This window comes from Lutjanus erythropterus, chromosome 14, assembly GCF_056507025.1.
Source record: "Lutjanus erythropterus isolate fLutEry1 chromosome 14, fLutEry1.hap2, whole genome shotgun sequence".
Classification (NCBI taxonomy): Eukaryota; Metazoa; Chordata; class Actinopteri; order Lutjaniformes; family Lutjanidae; genus Lutjanus; species Lutjanus erythropterus.
In genome coordinates, this window is record NC_139330.1 from 26658788 (window position 1) to 26672986 (window position 14199).

General features: G+C 38.5%; 1 long non-coding RNA gene across 1 annotated transcript in view; it reads left to right on the forward strand.

Moving 5' to 3' along the window:
• The first annotated feature begins 206 nt into the window (after positions 1-206).
• Positions 207-14199, forward strand: part of LOC146315667 (uncharacterized) — an 89536-nt gene continuing 75543 nt past the window's right edge. The window contains exons 1-2 of the long non-coding RNA XR_014771862.1: positions 207-333; positions 5459-5534. This is a non-coding gene — a long non-coding RNA (uncharacterized LOC146315667). The remainder of the gene's footprint in view (positions 334-5458; positions 5535-14199) is intronic.

The window sequence follows — 14199 nt, forward strand, 5'->3', positions numbered from 1 at the left end:
AATGAACCTCAGACTAGCCTTTTTTATGACTATAATCGGGGCAAAGTTCAATTAAATTGCTTTTTTTAGGATTAAATATGACTGAAGTTACGTTTTATCAGTAAGCTAGAGTGTCTGTCTCTTTAGATGACTGTATCCAAAATGTATTCAGGGATTAATTCATCTCTGTTTCTCTCCGTTTAATAATTTGTTTTATCTTGCAGGCGCTGAAACCTTTCCTAACCTCCACCTCTTCACCTCTACACTTCACCAGATGAAGAGGCTGCTCAATGATCTGTTCCCTGAGACAGAAACTCCCCAAACCTGCTGCAGAGCCGTGTCTGCTCCCAGAGGGTGAGTTCCTGCTCAGCATGCAGCTGTAGCAACAGCGCCTTGTTTCCTTATGGAGGTCAGGAATGCAGGCATGTCTCTCCTCATCCCAGTGGATGGAGATGGAATAGGCCGCAGAGATCGGGAGTAAGAGACGGAGAAAGGGCAGGATTCCTACCTCATCCATCACTCTTCACGCAGGCTCTGCCTCCTCACCCCGGCCCAGATTTACACACCGGCTCTCCTATATGACTGTCTTTATGGACTGCTCTTCACCGTCAGGCAGCGACAGTGAAGGGATCAGAGAACGCACCGGAAGAAATTAGTTCACGTCAGCTCTCATTTATGATGCGTTTAACTAGTACGTGCTACCGAGAGGAGACGGGTCCGTGCGGCTCTATATTTCTGCCCTGCCCATTTCTCCCACTCCTAGTCAAATACGCGCGGCCATTTTCATCTGGGGTTATCGGGTCAATAAAACCTGGTGACCTCGGCCAATCATAAAACAGTCAATGCAGGAGAGCACGGATTGATTAAGTTCATAACTCGATTTGAGCTGTGTGGAACCCGGACAATAAAAATTGGAATGAGTATAAATCTAATGCGGGGACATAATCCAAAGAAAATCAAAATGTAAAGTAGATGTTTTTAATGGCATCTTTTTTCATTATGAGAATATGGCCTTTTGACTGGATGACTATTGATATCTTTGATCCACAACCTTTTTCATCAGGACGGTTGCAGTGAGGCATTGGTGCTGCAGCTTTACATCCTGTTAGTGTAGGTCATATGACCTCATCTTATCACATGCACTTGTCAGATCCTTTCAATATTCATCTACTTGGCAGAGAAATCCAGCAAAGTTATCAGCTAGGACAGGTTGTTTATGCTTTCAGGGGGGTAAAATCGACCAAATCAGCTCTATCTAAGCCATATGTTGGCAGTGCGGCCCCATTCTGAAAATTAGGCCCACCTAACCTCGCTCTCTGACTACCTTAACTTATTCAATTAAAGAGGTCAAGAGTTGATGGTGCTAATTCTGCCCAGTAATGAAGTCTTCTATGGGGATTTTAGATAAATATGCTTAACATGTCGCAAGGCCTTTGAACAGACCCGGAGTAATCAGATCAGCAGGAGGCACTTAAGAGTATTTAAAACAGAGTTCTGGTGAAGATGTTGGTTGACATCATAAGGGAATAAAGCCGAGTTTGTTCAAAGACAGGAAACCATGAGAATAATGGTAATTATTAAAGGTCCAGTGTGTAAAGATTTACAGGGATGTATTGGCAGAAGATGGCAGAGATGTTTCTATCAGGGCATAATCAACTTAAAATAAAAATTCTTATGTTTTTGTTATTTTAGCCCTGCAAAGCCTAACATATCTAACTCTTTTTTTTAAACAATTAATGTGTTTCTTTGACAAAATTAAAAAAAAATCTGTATCATTTACATACATGATATTTTGTTTGCATCATAATTGATACATCAGAGATTTATGATTTATGATTTCTTTAGCACAATAATTTTTATTTTAGAAACAAAAACAAATGTTTATTGCTTTTTGAAAATCTGTCACATTTCAATATGTTCAGTTCTTTTTTTTTTTACTTCTGGTCGGCAAAAAGAGCTTCGTCAGTATATTCTAAATTGTTCAGTAAGACATACAGATTGTGATAGCCTATCTTATATGCCAGCTTTGTCATATTTGCCACATTTTCAACATGATTTTACTACAAAATCAGGTACAAAATATCAAAGGTATAATCGGTAGGATTTGTCTGAGCTCATTACTGATTATTGAGTCTCAATCCCAGGACATCAGATACTGACAATTTGGACTGGTATAGCATCCCAAGCACGACAAAATAATGACATAATAACGAAATGCAGACAGAGAGAAGGGTGTCTACCACTACAGACTTGTTGCGTATTATGACATTTGAGGACGTCATCTTGGCCTTTGGGAAACACTGATCGGCATTTTTCATCAATTTATGATACTTAATAGACCAAACAACTAATTGATTTATCAAGACAATAATGAATAATGAAAATAACTGTTAGTTGCAGCCGGCATTTTATTACACTCACAGCAGTTATCACATGGACTAATCAGTAAGCATAATTAACCTGTATTTCAGGCAAAGGGCTAAACATCAACATGACAAATCTGTCTCTACTTTCATCTCTCTTTCTCTGTACTCTTAATTAAAACAGAAATGTGGCACTAAAATAGACATAAAAACTCTCTAAATTTTTCTTAGAGGATAACAAATGATCTCTGCAAAAAAAAAATTATAGTGCGTGGCTGTGAACAGAAAGAGTAGAAATCCAGCTGACCTTATGATAACACATTCAAGAGGGCATTTTCAGGCGTGGGTCTCAGCAGAGTGCACCGTGGTGGCCTCGTACCCATATACCCACACTGATGGTGCCCATCATCCAACCTGGCAGATGGCTGGTAGCTTGAACAGCTTTCTGGTGTTTAATTATGATCATAATCAAGGGAAATAAAGATCAATTAAAGCACAAGTGAAACTAATGAAATGAGAGCGCCATGAGCAGCCGGACAGTTGTCCAAAATGTTTCTCATAATAAATGCAAACTGAGTCCTAAGATAGCATTAGTATGAAGTGCTGGCTCGCACATAAAACACTGGTGTTGATGGCCTTTGTAAAGGAGCATTTGTTTGATGTGAAAGCCAATGTATTCCAGATTCATATTACAGTTATAATCTGCAACATTCGCACATAAATAGATGTCACATTTGCTCCCATCTAAAGCTGATATAACACAACAATAATTTCGTGAATAAAACCATGCAAAAGCAGTTTATTTTGGCAAAAAAGAAATAGAAAACTGGGTGTGTAGCATGAGCAGTAATAGCAGTGACACAGAAAAGAGTTGCTTGACCTGGAGAAATGCAAAATAAAAAGAGAATCTTGCAGATTTGGAACACAGAAATGAATATATTTAGCTGACATGAATATCCATTTGTGACACCGGGTTATATTTTGGCCTTGTTCCTTCTGTCAAACATTTTCGAGAAGTTTTAAGATTCCCAGCTGCCCCGATTTTGAAGGAAGTTAACGCATATTTTGCAATTTCTCCTCATTTACTCCTCAGAGATGGAAATAGCCAGAGCAGCATGTGGCTGCTGGCAACAGTTCAACTGCCTTTCACCAAACTGTGTGTCGTACTGCTAGACTGCACAGCCCATCTGAGCGAGATGAAGGAGGAGGAAGAGAGAGGAGTGGGGGGGGGTGAGAAGAGGTGAGCAGGATGAGACAGGCGGCAGTGGGGGGGGGAGCGGCGGAGGAGATGGGGAGAGGCCTGAGAAGACAGATGCCACCACTGTGGCCATGGCATTGTTGGATATTAATAGTCCAGAGCCACATTGTGCCAACCTTATTGGAAATGTGAGCGCTGTCATGCTGAGCCTCCATCACACGCTAGCATCAAAATGAAATGAGTAGGGGTGTGAAAAAAAAAATAGACCCGGTCAGAGGAGATTGCCACAGCCACTGAGGGGAAGTAAAATGTTGCTATACAGGTTTTACAGCGATGTAAGGTGATTTGAAGTATTTATGAATGAGTTCAGTGGGGGTGCACTGTTAGGTTGGTTGTAATGGTTTGTAGAGGTTTGAAGTGACTAAGTACACTTCATTACTGTATTTAAGTATAATGTCAGGTAATTACTTTATTTGTGTATTTTACTTCCTACGTTTGAAGACAAATATCTATACTTTCTACCCCTTACATTCTCAAAACAAGCTTGTTAGTTTAGTTTTCATACATTTGGGGGGAATTATTGATTAGTTTTTATTTTGCATCATTGTGCGCAACGTTCCTTGCAATTCCATGGTGGGTCCATCAGTGCATATCATGCACAACAGATGTAACAAGACAAAAACAAACTGAAAGACATAACAAGTCAAAAACCACAGAACAAGACAACAAAGACAGAACAAGTTGACAGTGACATAAAAGACATAACAAGACAGAGACAATAGAAAAGACAGAACAAGGTGAAACAATGTAACAAGACAAAAAAATAAGAAAAAAACATGAGAATGACATAAGAAGACTAAACAGACACAAACAACATAAAAAGACAGATGAAAACAACATAACAGATGTAGCAAGACAAAAATACATAAAAGATGTAACACGTCAAAAACACTGAAACAAGATGAAAATGGCATAAAAGACATAGCAGGACAAGACAACACAAAAATTGCATCAAAACAAAAATGATGTAACCAGAAGTGAGAAGATGAAAACTTTGTAACAAGACGCTAAACATAACAAGAACAAGACAAAAACTACATAACAAGACAAAAAATATTTAAGAAGTAACAAGGTAAAAATGATGTAAAAGACAGAGAGAGACAAAAACATTAACTATGTAAAAGGTGTAAAAAGCCGAAAATTATTTAACAAGACAACAACAATGTAACAAGATGAAAATTATGTAAACAACAACAAAACAGAAACAACGTAAAAAAGATGAAACAAGATGAAAATGACGTAGAAGGAGATTCAGTTGCACAAAAACATCTGGTAGAAAAGTCCTTCAAATGTCCTTTTTCCTTTTATCCTTTAAGTACATTTCTGAGTCTGTACTTTTTCACCTCTACTTGAGTAAAGAATGTGTACATTTTGCCACTTCTGATAGTTTGTAATAGTCATTACAAAATCCCACACACCATGTCAAACTCACATGTTATTTGGTATTGATACTGTACCAGCTGTAACAGCTGCCCATAAAATGTTACTACTATGTTGAAAGTAAATGTAGGTCAAAACACAGAATACATGAAATAATATTATATGGTGGATTAGATTTCCTGTGATTGCGTTTAGCCAGTGTAGCACGTCTCATTATACAATAAAATTCAGTTTAAGGAATTTAACAGAGGCCAACATGTCCTGGATATACTGGTGCCATTAGGGCAGGAAAAAAAAAGCCTCTCTGTAATTCCTCAGCCACAGTGGCACCCCTGCAGTGATGAATGACTTAACAATATTATCCTAAACAAAAGTGGCTAATTAGTGACATTTCCTTTAAAGTCCAATGTAGCTTTACTGTTTTCTAAGCGCACAGTGCTCCAGTTCAGAGCGGTAATGGCATAATTTATCTTTTCAGAGACGGCAGACACGCTGCAGCTGATTGAATCATGCTGGAGTGAAACCAAGTCTTCTGTGATACAAGATCAGAGGAGGTATGTATAATTGTTATAGCCATTAAGCTCTGAGGCTGTATACACTGAGCATACAAAATACACTCACATATGGCACACACTGTTGGTTTTGTTGTGCACTGAAGCCATATGCTGCCACCCCGACTCACACACCTCAAAGCACCGTGTGTCTGCAGGCTATTCATGTTCCATTACCGAGCTTGTGGGACAAGCCAAAAGCAACATTTTGACCTTTAAGCGTTTGTTTTTGCATACGAACATAACGCGTAGGTGTCAGAGCTGCCTTAAGAGCATGACCGTGGTGCATAGCAGACCTGACTATTATGTTCTGAGATATCTTCTTTTCAAAGGCGACAATCTGGCCTGAGGAGAGAACGGGAAAGCTCATGTAGTGTTTAAAATGAAGGCGGGTTGTCTTCTTGGGAGCATGAATTTACTCAGTGAATTTCACAGCAATATCTCAGTTACATTGTGATATTTTTCTTTGTGCACATGTGAGAATTCTGGTCAAATTGTGGTGGTACGTGAAAGGACTGTCACCAAAAACATTAAGGGACCAGTAAGACCAGTAAACCTGGGCAATAAAACAGCAGATATGTATCAGCAACACTTCATCAATATCAATAAGAAAATTCAGAGTTCAATGAAACGTTCTATAGTTCCACTAAAATGCATCAAATGCAAACCATCCGACCATGAGAGCACATAACAAATATTCCCTGGCTCATAAACAGCCTATCATATCCCTTGCTGATGGAACATGCTCTGAGTGGCAAACAGCCAATCATGTCACATCGACATGTTACTATGGACAGAAATATGTGTCACTAGAAACAACTGGAAAAATTGAATTTGAATCACATAAATAATATTATTCAACTTGAATAACTGCATTGAAAAAATTAATCTGAGCATAATTTGAAACTGTTTGGAACTGAATTTCAGTAAATCTGAAACTGAATGTAATATCATGAATCTGAATTATATTGCTCTGAAACTTAATTTGATCCTCACCAAAAATTCAATTCTTTACACACTTCCTCTTCCAATTCAGATTCAGTTCTTACAAGTCAATTTCAGTTCACTGAAGCACACATCTGGTCGAGGAAGAGCAGATTCATAGAACTCCTTTTTCAGCCAATCAGCACCATTTTCTTCACTCCTATTGATGGACTTGCACAGTCGATGCGTGTTGAAGAATGTGACGGATCAGGTGCAAAACTCAAAGTAATTTTTCTAAATGGCAAAACAGTTTACACAGTTTTTATGTGGAATAGAAAAACACTAGGCTTTAAAATGTTCCCACTGGTCGTTGCTGTCTTTGAGAGAAAATGGTCAATGCAATATGTAAAAAGAAGTGTGAATCTGAATTCAACTGCACTTCCTCAACAACCACGTGTGTGTCTCAGTAAACTGAAGTTTAGAGAGAACTGAATTTGAATTGTGAGAACACAATGTGGAGGCATATAAAGTTGAATTTTCGATGTATCAGAAATACAGTTTCAGAGCAAATTAATTTAATTTCAGAATATTACATCCAGTTTCAAATCTATTGGAATTCAGTTCCAAAGTAATAAATTCAATTTCAAATTGTGCTTCTCTGATTCAGTTTTTCAATGCAATTAGTTCCATTCAAGTTAAACAATACAAACTGAAATTATGTGATTCAAATTCACTCTGTAGTGACACATATTTCTGCTCATATGTTGAACAACAACAGAAACAGCATGAAGTGAGAAAATGAGTGCAGACGGTGAGAAAGTTGTTAATAAACAAGGACAAGTTGCCATATACTGGTGAGGACATACTATTCTATTAAGTCTATTACCTGTGTGCACTGATAAATAAAATAGTGAAATTCAAAGTAAGGCAGTTAAATTCACAATAAACCAGTTAAATTCAACTGTTTTTCCCATAGTCTTATTTAAAATGAGAAAAACAGTAAAAAGCACTATTATAGCTCCATTTAATTTACTTTAATCACCAATGTTTCAACAGGTTGTCTTCATCTATTTGTAATGATTTTGTAATTAAAAGTGGGTTGTTTAAAATGATCAATAACTATCGATATTGACAAAAATGAAACATTTTATTGTGATAAATTTTTCAGTTATATCACCCAGCCCGATGGAGCAGTAACTGTTGAGATATCCCGCTCTGACAGTGTTTGATGGATTGTGCAAAAGTAGCAATAATGATATTAGCCTTCAAACACTCATTGATTTCTCATATAAACCTTTAACAGTCTCAAAACTCATATAAAACTCGTATTTATGTGTCACTTACTTTCATGTGTGTTATGAAAAGCTCAATTAGACAAAATATTTCAGTCTACTGCTTTGTGAAATCAGTCACGAGGCACAGATCGGGTCTCTACCGAGAACTGGACCGAACAGATTAAGAGACCTGAGTTGCTTTCTGTAGCTTCTGTTTCACTAAATAAAGCTTTCATCCGGAGCTTTTTATTGTTTCTTTTCCATCTCACAGTGTGTTATAAAAGCCGGTTTACATTCTGACATGGCAGTCCTCTGATGTCCCTCGCAGGACCCCTTACAGCAGCGCAGTATAACATATCAGCCCTGCGCCGTTATCCCCAGCACCCCTGAATAATTCAACCATGCACCACTGCCCCTCGCACACTGTTTGGAAAATGCAGTAATGAGAAAAGCTATAAAACGCCTCAATGGTCTTAGCTGCTGAAAAAAAAAAAAAAGAAAGAAAGAAAAAACCCTGGACGCAGTCTTAAATAAGAGACACCAAAGAAGAGCTCACAGGGTGTTTTTCCCACAGATTTACTGTAAATGGGAGGGAGCGCAAAAACCACAAAGAGGGAAGAAAAAAAAACTTCAAAAGCATGACCTGCATATTTTTACCCAATTAGATATTTCTAATGTTACTTTTGAGGTGTGATGCTCAGCCGAGCGTCCTCTGGCAGAACAAAGGAAGGGAACGCGTTGGAGTCTCTTCCCTCTTGATCATGCAGCGATTTTCAAGGTGTAAACATGAAACTGCTCAGGGAGGAATTATCTAGACGGGGGAAACGTTGGCAGGAGTTCAGAGGAGGCTTTGTAAAGTAAACCAGATTTGTTCAGGGGTCTGTGATCGGTTTATTTTCCCAGTCCCCCAGTCTTTATGCAAGGCCTTCTTGTAATTGTCCTCATGTTTCAGCTAATTTCACATTTCCAGAGAGAGTAAGGGAAGGATAAAGGGAGGGAGGAGAGGAATTTGGCAGTTTGAGGGAGTAACACCCTCAGACTTTCATATTTTTGTTGATGTCATTCTGAATGGATTTGGGAGCGTTTAGGGGCGATTCCACCGCAAAACCTCTGGGGTTTCAAGCACTTTTCTAGCACTTTTTAAGAAATCTTTCGAGTATTATTGTAAGAGTTTACTGGATAACTCAACTGAACTAATCCAAACCAAAACTGCTCTCCAGTGTCATATTGATATTGTCATCATGCCTTGTTTTTTACTTCACCATATCATTTGTCAGTCTGCTCCATATTCAGACAGGATGTCTTTCCAGTTTATTTAACATGTCATTAAGAAAGATAAATTATCCCAAACTTTCATATGATTTTACAGAAATCACATAAATGTCATAAAAAACTTTCCCCAGCGTGAGAAATTTCCCAGATAATCCAGTTCCAGGACAAAAGTGACCCGGCAGCCAGAAAATCAGCACCTCCTCTCAGAAACAGGCCGGCGCTTTGAAGGCGGTCCAAGAGGAGCAGCGCACTACAATGTCGCAAAACTTTTCAAGGTCTTCCATCTAATGTTTCCTTTGATAGTCTCTGGCCGGATTAGGGTACATAATGTGAAACCCAATGAGGTGTGGTGGTTGCAGGTCCCATTCGCAGACAGGCCAACCTGAAACAGCGTCTCACTGCACAGACATGATGTAACTGCTGTTTGAGCCGAACTCTTCCAGGGCGTAAATGATGTGCAGCCTGTCATGTGTGAAGAACTTGGCTTGCAATGAAAGGGTGACTGCAATTAACAAGTTTTTGGACACCACTGCTTCAGTGATGTCATGTACAGTAACTTCATCCCCAACACATAACACAGATATTTAGTTTTACCAATCTCACCATGGGTATTGTAATTTAGTATCATTGATGTGTACTAGATAAATAAAGTTTGCTCCGTTAATGCAGCTAACAGTCAGGTACATAATTTTATATTATCTTATTTTACTTGTATAGAGTGTAGTCTTTTAGAAGCATAATAGAGGTAACAGGTATGTTTTGTGATAGAACAAAATGTGACAATCTTTTAAACGACCAGTGTGTCTAATGGTGAGCTTGCAGATTGCAAACACCTCTTCTCTCCCTCCCATTTCAAACATATAGCAAAACATGAAAGGCCATATCTAGAACGAGTCTCTGTTTTGTCTGTTCTCGGAGAAACATGGTGGTGCAACATGCCAGACTCCACTGCCTAAACAGGTTATTATACGCTAATGAAAACAGACTCATGAATATTATATTCTATTTCTGCCATGTTCTGCCAATAAATCCCCGTAAATCAGGCACACAGAACTTTTAAATGATTCTATAAAATCCCAGATTATGTCTATTGCCAAGGTTTTTCACTGTCTTGTTTTGCAATATCTGTTCCTGGTTAAGGCATGGTTAGAGCAGAGCTGTTAAATCACTTGGTTAAGGCTTGATAAAGATTGTGGTTATGGTTAAGGAAAAGACAAACATTAATTGCTGGTTGATGACAGGATGCTGACTCATTTTGGGTGTAAATTGTGAGGTGCAAATTTTGTCCAATATGGATCCAATTCCGTGGACACATGGCTGTTTCTGGATAGCTGATGCCTGGGATTTTGGACAGTATCTGACACTGCGACCCACATGTTGACAGTGGCAATGAGCAAACTTCTACAGTTTTTTTGATGCAAGTCACACAGTGCTGCTGTGGGTTGCCCCCTAAGGGACACTTAACACCTACACTCAGTTGCCAGTTTATCAAGTACACCTAACTAATTTTGTCTAATAAAAAGTCCTGCAATAGACTGCATTATACTGAGAGATGTTTCTGTTATTTATTCTAGAGTATTGATGCATGGATGGGCTCTGGGATCATCCGCATCTGAGTGCACACATAAATCATCCATCCGCCACCCAAGCAGTGTCAGCTTTCCAAGTGATTTCTTTATTGTGTGTTGTATTGATGTATCTGTGTTTTTTTTTAATGCTTTACTTTAATGATTAGAAAGGCTGCTTCAGTTTCATTTCCATTCAGAGGAAACTCAAGAGGAAACAATTAAATAATCAAAGAAGTTGCTATGCTGTGCCTTGCATGTAAATGCGCTCACAACTTCTCTCACATTCAGTTGCTCACCTGCACCTCTACCTGTCTCTGTAGGCCTTACTATCTTTTAAATAATGATGAGCAGTGCACACTTTTCAGGTGATTTCTTTATCATTTGTTGTGTTGATGTATGAGTGTTTTCTTTAACGATTGATGAGAGAGGCTGCTTTCAGGTCTGTTTCCATGCATGTAGAAATGTCACTGCAGAAAATTAAGCATTTAAGCAGCAAAACTAAAATCTGTAGTGAAAAACTCTCCACAGGAACAGAACAAAATAATCACAATGATATAGAATAAAGAAAAAAATAATTAATGAAGTTGCGCTGCTGTGCCTCTTGTGTAAATGCACACACAGTATCACTCTGCATCACTAGTACAGAGCCTTTGCTGTGGATCCTAGTAAGCTCAATTGTTGGCAAACCCATCTCTTCTATATTTGTATCATCTCTGGTATCATGATCCAAAATACTCTACAAAAATCTTGGGTCATTGATTTTTTCTTGGATTAAGAAATACAAGTATTGCAGCAATGCTTCTAAAATAGACTAAATAGCAGTGAAGTAGTTTTGAATTCTGGTTGTAAACACTTGCACTTAAGTAAGTAAATGACACAAAGGTAATACAGATGTTTTACATACACTGAGCAGATTTACCAGCATTAGAGTCACATTTGCTACCTGCAAAGCTAACTGCTACATTAACTGCTTTCTTTAACCAGGAGCATTTGTTTGGCTGTTTTTGTTGTTAGAGTACAAATCAAAACGGCTCCTGTAGGGCTTTGGATAGAAATGAATGAATGTTTTATAAATACCATCATTCTTCACAATCAGTTAAATCCTCCAGGCAAACACACTTACCCTCGGTGATCTCAACTCAAACTCCAGGGGTGGAGGGGAGGGAGGCGGCAGGGAGGGAGGGAGGATGCCTTTTGAAACTGAGAGGAGCTTCTCTGAACCATTACCCATCAGCCCCTCCACTTTCAGAGGGCTAATCCCAGGGGGAGAGTGGGCGTCCACGGAGGATACGTTGTCTCGTATGCGTTAATGGGGGATTACACATGTTAACATCTATCTCACAGTGTGCTTGGCCAAAGGGGCTCCGCTATAGGGGTTTAGCATATGAATAAGGAATAAGGGGATGATTGAATAGAGGCTATGGTGAGAGTGAGAGCTGCCACTCGAGGTGGAGCGATGGGGGTAGAGTGATTAGGACGAGACACAAAGAGTGAAATCTCTTGTCGAGATTGGAAGAGCTCGAGGAAAGATCGCTCCCAGCTGAATGAATTTCTCTGACTGGGTTCCAGGATTTCAGTTTGGAAAATGTTAAGCTTGTTCATGTGACCTTCAGGATGTTCAAATTATCACAAGGCACAAGGTAACCATGTTGCTTATAAGTTGAAGTTTTTTGATTGAGTGATAAAATGTACAATAAGAAAATAAAATATACCCAAAACTGAGGAATTCAATCAGATTATTTGATTTAGGATTCAGCAAGGGATGCTAAAGTTCCCCTTTGAAACTTAATAAAATTCATTAAGAAAGTGAACTTTTAACTGATTTTATTTATATTTTTTCTCATGAAAAAAAAATAAAGCAAACATGAAATAACTAAATATGTAAAAACATCTAATTAGTTTAAAAAGTTTTACAACATTGTGAAAAAACGCAACATTGAGGCAGTTTTCACAGAATATTGGTGGAGAGAGTGCGCTGCTACTTCATTAGTTAGTTCAAGTGACAAGAAAAACAAAAACTGAGAAAAACTACTTAGCAACTGATTTATTGGAAAAGCCAACACTTTATTTGACACAATTTGGCAGAGGGACCTCATCAGAGCTTTTTTTAAACAAGAGGTTAAAGCTACAGTTGTTAACTTCCATGAAAATAACTTTTTGTCATATGTGCTAAAACTTTATCCTGACAGTAGTTCCTTCAACAGATGATATGTGAAAAGACCTTAAGGCTCCTTGTTCCTAATGCAAAAATCCACCACCACATAATGAAAACAACCGATCAGAGCCAGCTTCCAATCCAAAACAACAGTACTTTATAGCTTGGAAATTTGTATTTTTTCCACAGTAACACAGAACAGACAAACCAAATGCTACCTCTAGATTGACCTTGCATTTTGCACGAGTCATGCAAACCATCATAGATACTCCTACATGTTAAGAAGGGGAGAGCGAGATGAGATGGACATGGCATCTGGCAAAATAATGGGACGTCACTGTCTGATTTGACAACAATCAAGGACAGCTGGCAGCTAAAATGGATGACAAAAAGGCAAAGATAGTCAGTGGAGAAAACCAATTTGTGGATCATGCAAATCGGACATTTGGGAAAAATTTTGTGGAAACAGAGACTGTCAGAATAAGGTTGCCAGTGTATCGGCTGCTTGTGAAAAGTGGCAAAGTATAAGCTTATGATAGCCAAAAGCTAGACACATTGTGACAAGTGAGTGACTTTGTACGTCTGTTTGGGTTGCTGAACTCTAGACATGGAGATAATTGCGCAACTATTTTAATAATCGAGTAAATAGTTTTAGTAATTTAGAAAACGAGAAAAAGTCAATGTTCACAGATTCCAGCTTCTTAAATAGGTATATTTTCTGGTTTCTTTGCTGTGCTGTGACATTAAACTGAATATCGTTGTATTATAGGTAAAAAAAACAAGATATTTGAGGGCATTGTCTTATGGTTTCAGAAGCACTTTTTGCTTTTTTCACAATTTTATGACATTTTATGGGCCAAAGAACTAATAAATTAATCGAAAAAATAATCGACAAATTAAACCCATGTAGGAATCTGACTGGTAATAAGGACTTTTAATTGTTTATAAAGGCACTAAGAATTTTTCTTTGACCAATAGACATGTCAGACATGCCTGGTCAGAACAGCCAAAAAGTTTTAAAAGTTTTAAAATGAGGTCACTAAGACCTTGGCATTGTTGTATTTTTGGATAAAAGAGTTTATTTTCTTCTAAACTCTGTGTGTTTTAGCTCTGTCCTGAGACCTGGTGATGGAATTGACATGCAGCACAGACACCAGCAGAGCTCTCTGGGAGAGCGAGGTGTTTATTTCCTGAAGGTCAGGCCTTTTGTGTGGAGAAACTTCTTGCCAGATGAGATAGGAGAGTAAACTGCAGATTTATCATCCCCTCCCTCCTTTTTTCCTTTTCCTCATATCCCCTTCTTCCCTCTCATTCTCTTCTTCTCTTCCTGTCTAAAGTGTTCTCTTTCTTTCATCCTCATCTCTGGCCGTCCACCGTTCACGTTCTAAACCACCTTCTCCGTACTCTTTGTGCTTGAATCCTCCCCTCTCTGTGCCTCGCACACACTGTGTCTCTCCTACAGTGTGTGAAATCAG